Here is a 16,204-nt window from a genome sequence, read left to right on the forward strand (position 1 = left end):
TAAAAGGCAATTAATATCAATAATGAATTTCAGTGGGCGGGAGTTATGCATGTGCTTAATGTGAGAAATGATAGGATTTAAAAGTTCTTAACTTGATTGAATCATGCTCCATGTCAGTTACTTCTAAGTAAATGTGCTCTCGTATTGCAATGATAGTCTTCAAATAACTTTTCATAATATCCAAAGTTCCAGTTCAGTGGTTGAAGTCCTCAAGGGAATTCACTCAGTCAGCAATTTTCTAAATGCATTTACTGACTGAATTGACCCAAGAATACATAAAGCCACCATAACAACTTGTGAATTTTGGAAGAGGTCCAGTCAAATATGTCTAACTTTAAGTTTTATTCAGATCAAGAAAACTTAGATATAATATGCTTAACTAGAGGCACAGCCTTTATTTTTATCTGATTTTTACTGAAATATCTAGAACAGCCTCAGTTCTGCTTTGACTTGAACCAAGTCCAAGTAAGCCGTTTCATACACCAGCTACATCACCAGCTAAAACTGAAGCTGGTAACTTACTCTTCATATTAGCTTTAAAAAAAATCTAGGGAAGAAGAGAAGAAGAGTTTGGATTTGATATCCCGCTTTATCACTACCCTAAGGAGTCTCAAAGTGGCTAACAATCTCCTTTCCCTTCCTCCCCCACAACAAACACTCTGTGAGGTGAGTGGGGCTGAGAGACTTCAAAGAAGTGTGACTAGCCCAAGGTCACCCAGCAGCTGCATGTGGAGGAGCGGGGACACGAACCCGGTTCACCAGATTACGAGACTACTGCTCTTAACCACTACACCACACTGGCTCTTTGGGAAGTAGAATAGCAGCTGGTCCTTTGCATAGAAAATAACCATTATCTTTAAAAGATCCTTAAGAGAAGATATAGGCTGGTCAGCTAGCCGGGTCACTTTAATATTTAATGAAGTGTATTTCCATATCTGTCAAACGATAGGCTAAACCTTTAAGTACTAAAATCTACCATCATCAGTAAAATGTCCATCTAAATTTTGAAAAACTGACTGATGAGTTATGATAAAAAGAAATCAGCTTTCAAAACAGAAAGAGAAGATGATGATAAAACTATATGATGAATTCTCTTGCAGTGGTAAACCAAGCAGAGGGGGGGACTGTCATAAAAAAAGGCCAAATGTTTTTTTCCACCTCCATCAAGGTCACTTTACTGATGATATGCTCAATAATATGATAATGCATTTAACCACTTTCCTTGCATCTGACTTCGACCTTATCGCAAATCCAAATGGCCTTGTTTAACTACCCTGGCCTTTCAGCATTTCCCTGAACAAAGATAATTAAGGAGATGTACTGCCCCCTACTATCACAGGAACTGAAAGACAAATAAACTTTTAAGAGCACGGTCAGGTGTCTTTTGCAGTAATGTATAACATTTAAGCAGAGGGCAACATTAATGAAATAATGGTTAAATAATTATAAAAGGTTAACTATGTTAACTGTGTTACATAAGGCAATTTTGTTTTAGTTAAAAATAAAGAGTGTTAAGAAGTCTTCCAGACTACATTTTACAGCTCCCCGGGCAACATTCCCCTCCTCTTAAAATCAGTTTATGACTGAAAGAGGTGTTCTGCAAAAATTAGCACAAACAATTTGGGCATGGCTACTTTCAATAAAAAGTTCATTTTAAAACTGAAATTTGCAGGACAGCTACATTTATTTCTTTTGTATAAAATAAAAATGTATCCATTTGCAAAAGGCTTTATAACACTTGCTTCTCACTTTCTTAGTAAATCTTTTTCTTTCAACATACAAAAAATAATCCCTGTTAGTCAGGGTTCTTAAAAAATTATACTACAAACCAGTGTGCCACATGACTAATTTCATACACCCAGCAGGGGTTGCGGCTTAATAATTTTCAATCAAATTTTAACTAGCTTGAATTATTAAATGAATGTCCGCAAAGTCTGATAGAAAAAGAACCCAAGAACTACTAAATAAAGAGGTGAAATCAATGCAATGAAAAAGGAGACATTAAAATCAGCAATATAAAAAAATTAAAGTTCACTTCCTTTTTCACTTTTTGCAGCAGCATAGCCAACATGGTCACTGAGCTAACATTTAAGTTAGAATGTGTTAATAAACCTGTGGGTTTCTTCTAATATCTAGCCAACCTGCCTTTTTTGCACAAAAGTTATTGCCTCCTACCCAAATATTTTTGAACTTCCGAAAATGTTTAAAAAGCATTGTTCTTTTTAAAGCGGGGGGGGGGGGCTGCTCTTTAAAGAAAAAAGTAGCACCAAAAACTGTGTGTGAGAGAAAAGATCTAGATCTGTCTGTAATTACTTACACCTGTTTCTCCAGGATTAAGGGTACAAACCCATACATACCTACCTGAGAGTAAGCCTAACCAAACTTAGTGGAACATACTTCTGCATAGACATGTATAGGATTGCACTGGAAAATGGTTTGGTTTTTTTACGGTTACCCCTTACATTTAAAATAAAACAATTAAAATTGGTAGAATGGCATGCCATTTATCGTTATAAAACTTAAAAAGTGAAACTGCTGTCCATTCACAAAGTACTGTGGAAATCTGTAGTGCCACTTTTTAAAACAAGTATATTATTGACACACCAACCTTGTCCTACTGAAATCACATGAATCAACTACTATCACCCTTATTCTAAATATATTTCACTCAGTACACCACTAAAGTGAGTGAGGCTTAATCAAAAAATAAGAATCCCTAAATACTTTTCTTTGATTATGATCCAAATCTGAAGCTCCACCTATTTCACATGACTTTATAATAGTGTTCCAGTTTTGTTTTCCCACCTAGCTGTTTTGGGATATTGTCTAAAAGCTTGGGTGTGGGTAGTTGTTGCATAATGACTCTGGAGAATAAAAATTACAATCCAGTCTGATACCCTTCATTGGCAACACTTTTGCAGGTGGTGGCATATGCAAGCTTTCAAGTTACACAGTACAAAATGGAGGGCAGCTTCTGCAAGTACCTTAAATAAAAGTAACACAGGAGTTAATACTGCTCACTGTGAACTTATGCCTGTTCTGCCATATTGCACTTACAACTCTAAACAGAATGCATCTGGCCATTTTGATGCACAGACCTTTCTCCAAAAAAAGAGAAAATATGCACTGTTACTTCATGTACTTAGTAAGTAATGAAAATTTGAAAGGTTAATAAAATTTGCTTTAAATACTGTGAATATTTATAATCCAACTATTGAATAGGTTCAGTTTCCTATTTTCAGAAAAAGGAGGCTCATTAAGACGCAGGCCTAAAAAAAGGTTGGGAAACAAACATAATCAAAATTTCCCATCAACAGGCCTTTAAACTAAAGCTGTAGTGCAATTCATTTGCAATTTGTACATATTTCTCTGTATAAAAATATTTAAATGGAGCCCTTAATAAAAGAATAATGGGCTTGTATGTTGCTGCAAAAACAAGATGCAAATCTCCAGTTACTCCTTCTACTCCTGTTCTTGAGCTGCTCTTATTCATTTCAATGGGGCTCAAACAGGTCTCAAAAAGACTTTACAGTGGGTTGTGCTCATAAAAAACTGTTCTACAGTGAAAAGGAAAACAAAGTTCCAAAGTTCCCATTCAGAGGAAACGAATTCAGGCTATCGTATTCTGTATATACACGGCATCAGCATTTATTTCTAGAAGGGTTGGTTAAATTTGCTAGTCACCATTGTTTAGTTCAAAGAATGGGCTGAAAAGGAAAAGGAAAAGTTATAAACAAAATGTGAAGTTCTGTATTCTGATCCTTTAATTGCTGATCATAGCTGAAAAGGGGTCTTTTTTCAGCTAATTGTATAAGTCTTGTTAAATCTTTTGAAATGCACTTCAGCAAATGCAAAAATACAGCTCTGAATAGGTTCTTTAATTTGGGTCATTTTACATTACTTGCAGTAGTGATGGGTGCTTAGCAACCCTTCTCTTGTGAATCTTCTAAAGAACTGAATACCTGGCATAAAGCATGTAATCTGTCATACACCATTAATTATCAGGATCACTGTATTTAGACAGCTACTATCACTTCAGAAGAGAAATTCTTTCCACTTTAAACTGAAATTACTTTAAATTTCTGTGTCCAAATCTGAACTGGGGAAGAAAACAAATCAAAAACTTTTAGTGTTAATAATAACGAACAGCTAATTAAGTAAAAGATCTACATAGGCTTCCCCCCTCAAAATTGTAGAGATTTGTAAAGTGAATTGCTAATTTATGAAATTATCTGAAAAAGGAAATTGCACTATGTAACAATTAGTGCAATCATCTTTCTGAAACGAGCCAAGTAATTATTTTAAAAAGTATAATAGCTTTACCTAATATATTATAAACATCAAAAATGTGGAATTAACATATATACATCTGAGTGTTTTTCTTATAGTTTTCAATAGTTTTGCAAAGTGATTTCAAAAATCTACAAAAATTGAACAAGACAGGCCACCCCATGGTTTTTAGGAGCAATTACATTATCATTAATACAAATATGCACATTTACTGACTCACCTTAATGGAAGTCTGTAAAAAGATCAAAAGGTAACACTGACTCATTCCATCAGGCAATCAATACAAATGATATGCTGTGCATGCTGTACAAGCTATATACAGATATGTATGCAGCGCTGGATGTTCCAATCCTTGGGAACTTTTCTCACATAATTTCAGTCAATTTATTTTGCTGTTTAAAGGGCCTACAAGGGTAAGGCAGGTCCTACTATTTATCTCCCTTGTCTTCTACTTCCTCACCAGGTCAGTAGCAGATCCGTCTTTGCCTGAAGGTCCGCAATGTCTATTTCCCACCCAACTATTCCTGAATTGACTAAAAGCATTCTTGAAAGATTTTTTTTGAAGATGACAGCCAGAAAACGGAAACAAAGTTAACAAAGAGCAGCTGTCCAGGTTTGTTTGGTGAGGTAGACCACTATCCCTTCAAAGTTCCTCAAGATCCAGTCCGCATCTCAATTTTGAAATCAGCTTGAAGTATTAGCTAAAGGTTGTAGAAATGTATTAACTGCCACCACTGTATGCTTATGTAAAAACAGAATGTGCATGAAATATGGAATGTGCATGTAAAAAACGGAATTCATAAAAAAACATTCTGTATTTTAACATGCTATATATAGTGAAGCTAAACCCAAGAATTGTCCAAAATAAGTGGAATTCTAATAAACATTTCCCTTAAAGTATTTCCAATAGCTCTTAACTACCACATTAGACAATAAGCAAACAGTGGTCTCTGGATGCTTCACTCAAACATTTAAAGTTGGAGAACAAAAGGTTTATTTTTGAAAATGAAAACCTTGGCTTGTAGAACTCCAGACATGAATCTGCTTTCAATTACTGAAAGTATTTCCACTTCAGTGGAAAGGGATCAAATCTTCAACTACACCATCTTTAGGCAATGAATTTGATTATATTAAGCTCTAAGAACACAGAATGACTTTGTAACACAGTCATATATTCTGTGTATATCATGTATTAGTTATATGAAAGAAAAGGAGCTAGAATTATAAATAAAAAGCACTGGAATGCGCAACTGTTTACAGCAACTCTGATATGCCTTATTTTTTCCAGATACCGTAATAAATGTCAAAGAGTAATCCTGAGTTTACAGGAAACATTTAACAATTATTTCTAAATCAATCCAGCCTGCTTTCATGCTGTTTTAAGCTACACTACATTTGCAGTTATAAAGTTAGCTCTGTCGTTATGGACTTTGTTTTTAAAGAAAAACCAGCCTGCTAACCAATGCCATACATGAGGTCTGCTATTCTCACAAGCGGGTGATTCAATAATTAGAAATATTTTATACCCTGCCCTTTCAGAATGCCACGGTAGATTTGCACTAATCAAGTCCAAAAGCCTGGAGGAGTCCTGCGTAAAATCTGAGCTACATCAAAAGGCAAGGATGGCGAAACGTGGTACTCCTAAAGCTCGGAAAGGAATTACTGTGAATTTCAATCTAGGGAGACGGAACCCCATCCTCGCCCAGGAATGAAATTTAAAGTGCTGTTAAGGACAATAGGCTCGCTCGCAAGAGAACAGCTACTTGCAACTGCATCTGGCAGGCAGAAGCGATCTGCAAAGTTCAGCCTGTGCCTTCGCCAGCTCAGCCCTTGAGGGGTTAAAGAAAGCCACCTCGTTTCAAACGCCAGCATAGCCTCTCCGCACCGATTCAAAGAGAAGCGGAGCCTCCTCCCTCCCATTGCAACGCCGGAGCAAGCGATGTACAGAAAAGCAGCAGCAGCAGCAGCAGCAGCAGCAGCGGAGCGAGGAAAACCCCGCTACATTTACCTAGAGCAGCGCTGGCGGTTCTGCCTGAAATCTTTCTAAGTGGCTCCACTCGAGGTGAGAAATCGCACTTTATCCCGCCTCGGCTTGTAAGGTCAACAGGGTCGCTTCGCAGTCACCCACCTTCCAGTGGCGGCGATTCCGCTGTCTGGGCGCGACGAGCCGAGCGCAGCGCTTCCAAGTTGAACCAGTCTAGAATGTATCATGTTACCGAGCCTGGCTTTCTCTTCAGGCACCGAGCAGCAATCAGACATGATAGGCTGAGGCTCCTCTGTTTACACCCAGGCGGGGGGAGGAGGGCGGGCGAGGCGTCCCTTAACCCTTGCGAGGCCGCGGCTCGCCACAGCCTCCCCGCTTCCTCGGGCGATTCTTAAATCACTTCTGATGGCCACAAATGTCTCGCGCTCTGTCGCTGTTCCCGGCACGTACCACGCCAGAGTGCCTCCTCCCCCCCCCCTTGATCGTATTGCACATACACATACACACACACACACACACACACACACACACACACGCCAGCCTAGGCTGCCAAGCTGACGAGCAGCATCAAAACAGCAGCTTTTCCAAAGACAGCACATTAAGCCTTAAAGATTTGGCAAGGAGTTATTATATCTTATTTATGGCAGTTCAGAAAAAAGAGAGAGCATAAAATGTGGCTGATCATGACAGGCAATTAAAAAATAAAAATTAAAAAATCCCCGAGTGTGCGTTATACATCTAGATGGAAAGATTTACTTCCTTCCGAGCGCTTCAATTCCTGGGCTGTCGGGAAAGAATCTTTATCCTGACAAGACTGAAATTGTAGCAGCCCGTGCTACTCTCCACATTTGCGTGCCTTGTAGAAGTCCCTGAAACCGGGGATAGGAAGGAACATGCCACACGACTGTCAGTTCTTAAAACGATGCCTCTCGGGTGCAGCTTTCCAGTCGAGATGGAGACAGCCATAACGAGATGTGATTAATACAAACATGTTGCGAGCATCTATGGTCCTGCAGCATTTTCACACATCCAGCAGCGATCAAGGACTTCCAGGTTTTGCATTGTAAAGGAATGCAGAATGCGCGAGAGAAAGGATGGGATCCACTTGCCTTTTCCATGTGTGCTTAATTCTCATTAGCATTAATGACACACACACACACATCTATCCAGAAGATGACGGAATATTTGGGCCAGAATGCAGGGAGGTAATGATCCAGAGACCTCACACTAGCCATTTTTCTTGGGCAAGCAGCTTGCACAAGTCTCTCCTTTGAAGAAATTCAAGCTACCTCCACTGAATTTGTTCCGTGTAATGAAGACAAGGTTTTTTGTTTGTTTGTTTTTACGCATCGTGCACAGTTTGTTGAAGAGTTACTGCGTTCACACATGGAACTTCACTTTCTCCCCCTTTCCACAGTTATTTCTAAATTCTATACTCTGCACCATAAACACCCATCTGCTTTGCTCACAAGCAAAAGTACAAAACTGCATTACAATACTGCAGTACAGTATCTAAAAAGTCCAGTAAAAATAGAAGCATACAACAGCTTTAAAGGGCTTTGCAGTTTTAAAAATACACAGTGCTCCGGCCCACAGTCCTAGAAACCAAAACACACCATTTCCAGATGCATTTTTTAATCTGTTTAGATGTGTCCTTGTTTTGTTTGAAAAGGTCTATCAAATGTACTGTTTCAGCACAGCTATTTCCTGCAGTACCTGGATGAAACCCAGCTTTATGAATATTCATCAAATCTACATCACTACAGGAACATAGGAAGTATAAGAACCTGACTAGCATTCTCCAGTGTTTGAGAAATAGATATTTATTAGTCCTGTATGGAGATGCCAGGAACCTGGGGGCCTCTCCATGCTCCATACTTAGCTACAGCCCTTTTCCTTTACTGCATACCAGGTGCATACATAGCATTCAACCTGCGTCTCAAACCAGTCCCAAGAGGGGTCTTAAGGAAGGGTGAGTAGCCTATACAGCTGAATCCTGCTTGCAGCACAGGAGAGTATGAGGACCTGCCTTTCTCTAGACTCTTTCTTCCACCAATGCAGCAGGCAGCTGCCATCTGGACATGCCTGCATAACTGGATTAAAGGACTGCAACACAGACAATTGTAAACCCATGATATTTATCCTGACTCTCCTCTTGCTCACACAACAACAGCACCTCATCTCAGCTGCTATAACATTCTGCATGTTGGTCTTGGCTCTTGCCAATTCAGAATGTCTCCACTACATTCATCCCCCCACCTCTTAGTTGCTATGATCATGTCACAGTATCATCTTCAAGGTCCATTTTCAAACATCCATCTCCTTTCATAGTTTCCTATTCTATATTTATATATTATACACACAGTTAAGCCTATTGGGAAGGTCCTGTTTTAGATCTGTATCCTGAAGAGAAACTAAATATGACCACAATAATTCTCAAATATTTCAAAATATTACCTGATATTGGTCATCAATATTCTATATGAAAGATGTAAAATAAATAATAAAGTCAGAGTCCACTTTAAAGTAAAGATGTGATTCACTATTAAACTAATTAAAGCAAAACCAGTAATAAAGAAACCCCAAAAGCTAGAAAAAATTTCCAGTCATAATCACTTTGAAGTTATAATCTCTATACCCACTGTTATTTCCAAATAATACAGAAGTATTAAGATATTTATTATCCAATCAGAGTTATAAAATATAGACAGGCAAAATTAAAACGACCCAATTATTTTAATTTGGCTATCAAGTACCAGGGCAACATCACCTTCTCCCAAGGAAAGTATGACATTTTAATTTCAAATAATGAGGTTCAAGCCAATTAGCATGTGTGTGTCTCCGAACTCCTTGTCATGCAAGTAAAATGTGGTGGTTGCTTTTGTTGTTTTAAAGCTTGTTGGTTGAAGATGAAATAGTAAAATAAATAGTAACACTGGAGATAGAATATATAGAATATAAAGTTTCTTTTTAAGACTGCATCATGATTTTGATTATAAACTCCATTTTGTGTCAGTACTCTAGAGTGGGCAATATTTTTTCCATCTCGTGAACATCTGTATTGCACTAAATAGCAAGAAGCTTCCCTAATGTCACTAAGGGTCAGGGCAGACAGAAATATGTAGATACCATTGGCTGCACTGCTCTGATTCTACACAGAAATAGGGCAGATACAAAGACCTAGAGAGGGGGGAAAGAAGTAGGGTCCTAAAAAGGGCTCTGAGAAGGAAGCAGGAGGCTGTCATGGGGTAGTAGTGGAAGAAAGAGTAGCAGAGTAAAATGATGAAAAAAGGAAAGGGCAGAGAGAGAAATTTAAGAAGGGAAAGAAAATTGGGAGAAGGAATAGGCAAAGTGGAGAGGTGCACTTTGCAGAGAGTTGTGGAGATGAGAAAGGAACTTCACATATTTATTTTAAATAACAGACCACATCCTTGACATTACATCTCTATATTAAATTTTATAATGAATCCACAAACTGCCCAGGAGAAATTGAAACTGCAACCACATATATAGTTTCTTTAGAGTATTTATGACCTGTCGTCATAGTAATGATTCCAAGGCGGGGTACAATAAAATTGCAATAAAAGCAAGCAATCATTTCAATTAATACTAGCAAGAAAGCAAGTAAAAATCAATGAACAGCATAACAACTAAGGAATGGCTGCACTTCTAATCTGAACAATTAATAATCCATGAACGGTTGACCAAACCAGCTGTATATTAAGCTGGTGCTGGAATATAAACAGGATCAGTGCCAGCCAGACATCTGACGGGATGGTTTTCCACATATAGGGCATCCCCATGGAGAAGGTCCTCTCCTGCATGATGTATAACTCTTGCTGGTAGGGTGCTGTTATTTAGCAGTCAGCTCACATTCAATTTTTCTTATTGCTTATATGACCACAAGGTAAATTTTAATTTAGTAAGCTGGGTGTTGGAAAAGAGTAGAAACAATTATGTGGGTAAATAAAGATTTGCAAGTTGGGGTTGCTATGCATAGAAATTGAGAACCAATGTGATTAAATAACACTGCAATACAGCATTTGTTGACAAAGGATAGCTCAAGGCTTTCAGTGTCAGATTACCATTTTATGGGGGGGGGGATTGGGGAATTGTTCCAAAAAGTTGTTTTATTAGGGATCCACAAATTTTGCTTTGGGTTACCAGGTAAGCAATAAATGGTGGTCACCATTGAATCCACCACATCCTTTGTGCATGGAAGATAATTTGGTGGAAAGAAGCACAAGCCTCTCTCATGTTATGCTGAGCTTTAGAAGTGGCAGGTCTCTCACACTACTTCTATCTGCTTCAAAGCTCAGGGGCATGGAGTAGTGAGGTGAATTTCTTTTTAATACTCTGGGTTCCTGAGGTAGCAAAATCACTTCTGCTTGCTCTAGAGTTCAGCTGTATAACATAAGAAACCTTTCTACCTCTCCCCCGATTAGGGAAATGGGAAGAAGAGGTTCTTGTGGCACTGAGGAGGGAGCCTCTTCCTAGCGAACAGATCTGTGGAGGCATACATAAGGGACATGCCTATGCAGAAATACTTAGATTTCGCTGCATCTGTGACAAGTGAAAATTACATATTATCTTAAGTTTTAGGGAGCCATATCATGTAGGAACAACATGATTAGATTTTACATTAGTAAATTTATTAATTGATATTTCTCATTTGGGGCGAACAACAAGTCAAATAAGTAGTTTAGTATCAAAATCCTACCTGACTGGTAAGAAAATTGGCCCATCACAATCAAGAGTCATTGTCATACCACCAATGCCACAAATTCGGTCCCAATACAGGTTTTGTAGCAGCTGGTTTGCTATAAACAATTCACTGCCTATCACATGAAGTCAGTAATCAAGATTTTCCAATTAACCAGACATGTCCAGAATTTAGGTGCTAAAGGAATGCAAAAGATTGCGGAACATTTCCCCCACTCCTGAATGGCTTGATCCTGTTTGGAAAAACAGTGCGTTAAACAGAGGTATTAATATTTTCCAATTTCTACTGAAATTGTTATGCTTAACACATCATAGAAATGTATTTGTTGCTTTTTTAATGTTATAGCTTATAATCCTTTTGTGATTAACCAAGACCCTGGGTCTCCTCTTTTCCTGTTGCTCCCAGCTTCTAGTTCCCAGCAGATAACAAAAATGCTCATTATTAGCTCCCAAGGGCCCCCAAAGACTTTGTTTTAATATTCTTCTAATTTGTATTATTAAATCTCATTTCATTTCTATTACTTAGTCCATAAGACTATCCATTTTAGACCACAAATATTCCTAGTTATTATCTGGATTGATTTGATGTTTCCTTGTTCTGCAAATGGGTGATCACCCTCCTAACCAGCAACTTTAACTAGCATGATCCTATTTCTCATTCTAATCCTAAGCGAATAAAAACATGATATAAAACCAATTCTCTCTCTCTCTCTCTCTCTCTCTCTAACACACACACACACACACAGAGAGAGAGAGAGAGAGAGAGAGAGAGAGAGAGAGCGAGCGCAAACACTGTGTCCCATCTTTTGGTTATTTTTTGCATCCCTTTCTGAAATGTTTTTTGCGATGACAAGGGTGTAAAAATGGTCAATCAGGCCAACTCCCTTCCCTGATCCGGTTGCATATAGCTGACTAATCACAACACAATGTGGATGGAAAAGTGTACTTGGATGCATTTTTCATTAAACATATAAGAGCACATGAAACTGCCTTCTATTGAGTCTGAAAATTGGTCCATCTGCCTCAATATTTGTGTATACCACATACAAGTAGCTTTCCAGAGTTTCAAACAAAAATCTTTTCCTGATCTACTTGGGAGATCCCACAGACTGAATCTAGGGCCTTTTGGACCCAAAGAATGCATTCTACCGCTAAGCCATGGCCTTTCCTCTAAAAGTTGTATTCCAGTGCTTGCTGAGCACAAATGAACCAGGCTTATAGACCATCTAGCCCACTGTTACCACATCTATCAGTCCTGCTCATCCTCTCTTTTCTAGGTCACTTATCTTTAGCTATCTTCTCTCCCTGTTCTTTAGCTTTTCTGTTGCTGAGACAGGGATCTTTTTGTGCACAGTTGGGAAATATAGATGGCTGGAAATGTAGGAGAAGGAACCTGCAGGCTCTTAAGAGTTCTTACTGATCCTACAATATTTTTCTAAACTGAGATAGAATGAACAGTGAATCTTCACTATAAGAACTTAGTAGAAGCAGGGCTAAGTTCTGCTGAAGGGCTGGACAAGAAAACACCCAAATAATAATACCATATGGTGTCAGGAGTTGTCCTGTTTCTTCTGTGAGTTAACAGCAATCAGCATTGAAAGTCTGCAGAGCAGGTCCTATTGACTGTGGCATAAAATGGACCAGTTTAAGCCAGCAGCTGAGCTGTGCTTAACAGGCATCCTTGGTGAAAACTGGAGAAGTCAGGTATTTGAGAGACACCAATGTTGGCAGCACAAAGTTGATGAGGCAGCAGGACTAGACAGATAACTTTCAGGATGACCCAGTAGCCCTTGCAACAGTGTGCCATTGAGTTGGAGTTTACCTCAATGCAAGGGCCATTGGATTGTCCTGCTAATTATTGCACAGTAGATAATAACGACTCCTGTGGAGAAGCCACCACTCATACAGGATGTAAACAAGGAGCAAAGAATGCTTTGTGTTCATTTTGGATTTTTTAGGGTTGAGTATCTGATGGGGAATTTGTGCAGTTGGGAAATCTGGTTTTGAAAAACCCTGTGCTGAGGCCTCGTTCCAGATGAATTTCCAAGCGCAACCTCCCAGTACTAGTAAAAGACCAGTTGCATTCCATAAATTACATTCACTCAGTGGTTCTTTTGTCCATGGCTATGATCCAGTGAGCCCTTTAGGTGCAGCTAAAGGCTTAAATACAGACAGTGGGGCAGTTATCTTATTTTCCCTGAAAAACAGCCTAGTTCCCCACTGAGTCTGGAAATTTCAAAAGCACTTTGTGATACTGAGATCTGAAAGTGGGGAAGGAATTTTCTTCTACAGAATGATTCACCAATTATCCACAGTGTTCCAAGTGAAAAGTCAGTGGAATGAAGCAGTACAGGAAAGGATTCCACTGAAGCAAACACTGCATGTATGGAGCCTAGTCTGCCGTGCTTCCAAATTGGAGCAGACGGAGGGAAATAGTTAGGGACTGACCTTTCAGCTTGGCTTGTTTCGGAATAGTTCAGCTTCGTTATTACCCATTCTGAGAGCAAAAGAAGAGGTGAATCTCTGATTCAGTGCCCCCAAGCTCCTCAAAGACTCTGTGCTGAAGAATAACCTATGGGCTTTATTGAACCCTTTTCTTGGCAGTATCTGTTTGAAATGCCTAGCTTTTTAGTGTGAATTTTCTTCTTAGACATCTCTGATACAAAATATACACAATACCAAAGGATGCCAAGAGTCAACTTCAAATAGGAATTACCAAGCTTGGATCTATATATGACTGATATACTGACAGTGACTTCCATGGTGTTTCTAGCCAATCATTAATAAGGCAACAGGGTGGTCCTGCCATAGAAGTGAGTAGTGGTGGCGGCAACTTCAAGGTTCTGGTGAGACCTGGCCAGAACCCTGTGAGCTCTTGCAAGCTCTTGCAGGGCTCTAGGAGTTCTCATTGGAACCTAGGAGCCACTGCCCCACACCCCTGGTAAGCAGGGCTTTGATGGGGGTGTCAGGGGCAGGCACAGGGTGGCACTTTCCCATTTTGTCATGCCTCCCCCTCTGCTAGACCAGCATTTCCTAAAAGGATTAACCAGAGCACTTCATGCTTAATAAAATACAGCTAAGTTAACTAAATTTAAAAAAGGGATATGATAGTCTGTCTTGTGGTGGAGCCTATCTCCAGAATATACAAATTATAATTCACTGTGGAAGCAGACGCCTACTGCCTGTGTATTCAGAGTACCAGGGAGATGGGCAGGCGACAATTCTGACCATCAGTGAACTTCAGTCATACCCTGAGGAGATGTTTGCCTCCCCACATATTTATTTAATGTATTTATACAACACTTAATTACTGTAGTATCTAAGAAGCATACATAAGATTGTAAAATGAATCACAATAATTCACAAAACTTTATTAAATGCCTGCTGAAGTAGGTACCTGAAATTCAACAGGAAATGGGCCTGTCTAATCTCAACTAAACGGGTATTTCACAAAATCCATTCAGCCTCACTGCTCCTAGCTGGGAGTTTTGATTACACTCTCAGTGCTCCAAAGTATGATCCAGACACTCCAGCAAATTAAAATGAATAGATCCCTAAGAATTCTCTCTTGGTGTGAAATTCTGGTGATTTAGACTCTTTCCATTTACCAAAAGTTTATCCTCACTAGTGCACTATCTGGAATATGCCTGCTAACTCTAATGATGAATACAACCAACAATGATGGTGGAATCCAAACTCCCATCTGGGAGCAGCAAGGCTGAATGGAACAGCAAAGCTACTGCTGCTATTGCCAGCCAGAGAGAAAGGTGGGTGGGCAGTATTTGTGCTGATACTGTTTGTGCTAGCTCCAGGCTAGTTTAGGATCCGATGGATGCTTGGCTGGCTCATCTCTATGCCCCTCCCTTGTCCATACATGCCACGTTTCAAGTGTCTTACATACTGCCAGTGAGTATACTGTCAAGAGTAGTTTCTGCCTGCTTGCAGTTTCAGCAGGTGCAAGCAGAGCCCTTCACTCTGGCAATGGGACATCTCCACCCCATCCAAACATCTTTTCAGATTACAAAATTCTACAAATCCTGCTCCTAGAAATGCAAACAAACATGAAGGGAAAAGAATCATCAGACAATAACCTAGGGCACTTGGTCCACCTGAGTAATTTGCCTAACAATTATGTTAAGAAACCAGCATAGCACTTCAGCAAAGTAAAAGGCTACATAGTGATGAAAGAAAAGAATTAGGCTTTGATAGAAAGAGAGACCAAAGAAGATGCAGTTCAGAAGGTAGAGCAGTGTTTCACTGAAGCTGTAATATTCCATAAACAATGTCTAAAAGGATTGTTTTCTGAAAAATAAAACCAATTGTCACTGAAGAACTGCACAAGGGTTAAGCTGTTACAAGTTCACCAAAAGAAAGCTTTTAGATAGCAAAGACGGAGGACGCAGAAGTTGAAAAAAACCCACACACTTAAGACAGAGAAGGTGGGTAAGGGAAATACTAAAAAGCAATGAAAACAGTGAAATTAATTGTTTTCAGCTGTCAGTGCAGTAACAGAAGGAAGAAGCTACTCCACTGCAGAAGAAATGAAAGATGAAGGTGGGTGTTTTGTTTTCTTTTGTTTTGTTTTGAAAATGGAAGGTATCATCATGCTGGATGAAGGTAAAGGTAAAGGTAAAGGTAAAGGGAACCCCTGACCATTAGGTCCAGTTGTGACCGACTCTCGGGTTGCTGTGCTCATCTCGCTTTACTGGCCGAGGGAGCCGGCGTACAGCTTCCAGGTCATGTGGCCAGCATGACTAAGCCGCTTCTGGCGAACCAGAGCAGCGCACGGAAACGCCATTTACCTTCCCGCTGGAGCGGTACCTATTTATCTACTTGCACTTTGACGTGCTTTCAAACTGCTAGGTTGGCAGGAGCAGGGACCGAGCAACGGGAGCTCACCCCATCGCGAGGATTCAAACCGCGAACCTTCTGATTGGCAAGTCCTAGGGTCTGTGGTTTAACCCACAGCGCCACCCGCGTCCCAGGATGAAGTTAATGCAGGCCTAATTGGACAAGATTGAAAACTATTTGTCCAACCAGATTACAAATTTAGGGATGTGGGGAGCAGTAATATTTTCTTTTTTTAATTTTTTGAAACCGGATACTTTTTAATAAAATGACAGAACTGGGTTTTTAGTTTATTTTTTTAAATGTGAGAGCCATGTTTCCTACTCCTTAAAAATAAAACAAAATTGAGAGGACACACCT

General features: G+C 39.5%; 1 protein-coding gene across 2 annotated transcripts in view; it reads right to left on the reverse strand.

Annotated features, from left to right (window-relative positions):
• TENM3 (teneurin transmembrane protein 3) overlaps positions 1 to 16,204 on the reverse strand; it is a 974,114-nt gene that overhangs the window by 222,760 nt on the left and 735,150 nt on the right. The window contains exon 1 of one of the 2 annotated variants that reach the window (XM_081021658.1): positions 6,419 to 6,696. The exons of the other annotated variant lie outside the window; for it this stretch is intronic. The gene's annotated coding sequence lies outside the window, so the exon portion shown is untranslated. Of the gene's footprint in view, positions 1 to 6,418; positions 6,697 to 16,204 lie in introns of those variants that run through there. 2 annotated transcript variants of the gene reach the window in all.

The sequence above is a fragment of the Podarcis pityusensis genome, assembly GCF_964106645.2.
Source record: "Podarcis pityusensis genome assembly, chromosome: 9".
Lineage (NCBI taxonomy): Eukaryota > Metazoa > Chordata > Lepidosauria > Squamata > Lacertidae > Podarcis > Podarcis pityusensis.